Genomic DNA, 3,449 nt, shown 5'->3' on the forward strand with positions numbered 1-3,449 from the left:
CATCTTACAAAAACTCTCCAGATTATTGACTTTTTAAAGTTTATCTAGGAAACGTTTTAGATGAATGCTTATTAGCCTTTGTCAGTATGGAATTTTGCAAAGTGTCTCTGTGGCGCAATCAGTTAGTATGTACGGCTATTAACCATAAGGTTGGTGGTTCAATCCCATCCAGGGACCTAATTGACCTTGTTATCAGATTTTGGTGATCTTTAAGTAGACCAGTCAAATTTTCAAACCCCCTGTTATGGTGTAGGGTACCTGGCCTTCTCTGATGTAATCAGAGTTAGATTTGATTCAGTGATTTTATAAAAAACATCTAGGAAGCACAATTTAGCAGTGGGTTGCAGAGAAAAAGAAATATGCTGGCAAAAAAATCAAATTGCGTGATTAAACAGCTCTTCATTTTCTGGCTTTATTTTTATGCTAACAAATTTGTTCTCTGAAAAGTGTCCACAAAGCCAAGTCTCTGATTAACACCTTTGTAGGGATGGTTTTTCACCTATTACTAAATTAAACTTGCTTCATTGGAAAGGCAGCAAGATGTATCCTCATTTCAATGTCTACTGAAATAATACAGGTTGACACCAGGAAACATTAACGCCACTGCATCCTTGCTGCTTTCTCATGTGGAAGTCTGTTTAATGTGAAAACAAGGTGATATCTAATTAGCACACAGGTAAGGAATTAAGAAAATCTTTATTTAAGGGTGAAGATGTTTCTCACAAAATTGTTGACCCAATGCATCATTGAAATTCAAGCTGGAAAGATGATTTTAATATATCACTTGTACATTTTGTATTGCTCTTCTGGTGACAATGTAGTTTGTTTTTGTCAATTACCATTTTAATAATAGGGTAAAGAAAATGAAGTTGATTTTTGAAAGAAAACAATACTGTCAATATACTATTAAAACAAATTAAAATGGTAAAAGTTATTGTACTTTAAGTAAAAATAAAAGAGACAAAATATCAATCCCAGTTTTGGATTACTTTAACAAAAAAAATGCATATAGCAGAGGATAGTTTCAATCTGCCTACCTCTGGGTTATGGGCCCAGCATGCTTCCATTGCAGTACTCTGCTGCACATGTAAGTGCAAGAGATCCTGAAGCACTCACTCATCATGGGAAAGTACCAATGTGTTTCTTCGTTGGTTGATGGAAGAAACATCTTACAAAAACTCTCCAGATTATTGACTTTTTAAAGTTTTTCTAGGAAACGTTTTAGATGAATGCTTATTAGCCTTTGTCAGTATGGACTTTTGCAAAGTGTCTCTGTGGCGCAATCGGTTAGTGTGTTTGGCTATTAACCAAAATGTTGGTGGTTCAATCCCACCCAGGGACGTAATTAACCTTGTGATCAGATTTTGGTGATATTTAAGGAGACAAGTCAAAATTTCAAACCTCCTCTTATGGTGTAGGGTACATGGCCTTCTCTGATGTAATCAGAGTTAGATTTGATTCAGTGATTTTATAAAAAACAGCTAGGAAGCACAATTTAGCAGTGGGTTGCAGAGAAAAAAAATATGCTGGCAGAAAAATCCAATCGAGTGATTAAACAGCTCTTCATTTTCTGGCTTTATTTTTATGCTAACAAATTTGTTCTCTGAAAAGTGTCCACAAAGCCAAGTCTCTGATTAACACCTTTGTAAGGATGGTTTTTCACCTATTACTAAATTAAACTTGCTTCATTGGAAAGGCAGCAAGATGCATCCTCATTTCAATGTCTACTGAAATAATACAAGTTGACACCAGGAAACATTAACGCCACTGCATCCTTGCTGCTTTCTCATGTGGAAGTCTGTTTAATGTGAAAACAAGGTGATATCTAATTAGCACACAGGTAAGGAATTAAGAAAATCTTTATTTAAGGGTGAAGATGTTTCTCACAAAAATGTTGACCCAATGCAACATTGAAATTCAAGCTGGAAAGATGATTTTAATATATCACTTGTACATTTTGTATTGCTCTTCTGGTGACAATGTAGTTTGTTTTTGTCAATTACCATTTTAATAATAGGGTAAAGAAAATGAAGTGGATTTTTGAAAGAAAACAATACTGTCAATATACTATTAAAACAAATTAAAATGGTAAAAGTTATTGTACTTTAAGTAAAAATAAAAGAGACAAAATATCAATCCCAGTTTTGGATTACTTTAATTAACAAAAAAAAAATGCATATAGCAGAGGATAGTTTCAATCTGCCTACCTCTCGGTTATGAGCCCAGCATGCTTCCATTGCAGTACTCTGCTGCACATGTAAGTTCAAGAGATCCTGAAGCACTCACTCATCATGGGAAAGTACCAATGTGTTTCTTCGTTGGTTGATGGAAGAAACATCTTACAAAAACTCTCCAGATTATTGACTTTTTAAAGTTTTTCTAGGAAACGTTTTAGATGAATGCTTATTAGCCTTTGTCAGTATGGACTTTTTGCAAAGTGTCTCTGTGGCGCAATCAGTTAGTGTGTACGGCTATTAACCAAAAGGTTGGTGGTTCAATCCCACCCAGGGACCTAATTGACCTTGTTATCAGATTTTGGTGATCTTTAAGTAGACAAGTCAAAATTTCAAACCCCCTGTTATGGTGTAGGGTACCTGGCCTTCTCTGATGTAATCAGAGTTAGATTTGATTCAGTGATTTTATAAAAACAGCTAGGAAGCACAATTTAGCAGTGGGTTGCAGAGAAAAAAAATATGCTGGCAGAAAAATCCAATTGAGTGATTAAACAGCTCTTTATTTTCTGGCTTTATTTTTATGCTAACAAATTTGTTCTCTGAAAAGTGTCCACAAAGCCAAGTCTCTGATTAACACCTTTGTAAGGATGGTTTTTCACCTATTACTAAATTAAACTTGCTTCATTGGAAAGGCAGCAAGATGCATCCTCATTTCAATGTCTACTGAAATAATACAGGTTGACACCAGGAAACATTAACGCCACTGCATCCTTGCTGCTTTCTCATGTGGAAGTCTGTTTAATGTGAAAACAAGGTGATATCTAATTAGCACACAGGTAAGGAATTAAGAAAATCTTTATTTAAGGGTGAAGATGTTTCTCACAAAATCGTTGCCCCAATGCATCATTGAAATTCAAGCTGGAAAGATGATTTTAATATATCACTTGTACATTTTGTATTGCTCTTCTGGTGACAATGTAGTTTGTTTTTGTCAATTACCATTTTAATAATAGGGTAAAGAAAATTAAGTGGATTTTTGAAAGAAAACAATACTGTCAATATACTATTAAAACAAATTAAAATGGTAAAAGTTATTGTACTTTAAGTAAAAATAAAAGAGCCAAAATATCAATCCCAGTTTTGGATTACTTTAATTAACAAACAAAAAAATGCATATAGCAGAGGATAGTTTCAATCTGCCTACCTCTGGGTAATGGGCCCAGCATGCTTCCATTGCTGTACTCTGCTGCACATGTAAGTGCAAGAGATCCTGAA

The 3,449-nt window shown here is 34.6% G+C and overlaps 1 non-coding gene across 1 annotated transcript; it reads left to right on the plus strand.

Annotated features, from left to right (window-relative positions):
* Positions 1 to 1,268: 1,268 nt before the first annotated feature.
* Positions 1,269 to 1,342, plus strand: TRNAN-AUU (transfer RNA asparagine (anticodon AUU)). The gene has a single exon. It is a non-coding gene; the product is annotated as a tRNA-Asn (tRNA).
* The last annotated feature ends 2,107 nt before the right edge of the window (positions 1,343 to 3,449 follow it).

The sequence above is a fragment of the Pseudophryne corroboree genome, unplaced genomic scaffold, assembly GCF_028390025.1.
Source record: "Pseudophryne corroboree isolate aPseCor3 unplaced genomic scaffold, aPseCor3.hap2 scaffold_611, whole genome shotgun sequence".
Lineage (NCBI taxonomy): Eukaryota > Metazoa > Chordata > Amphibia > Anura > Myobatrachidae > Pseudophryne > Pseudophryne corroboree.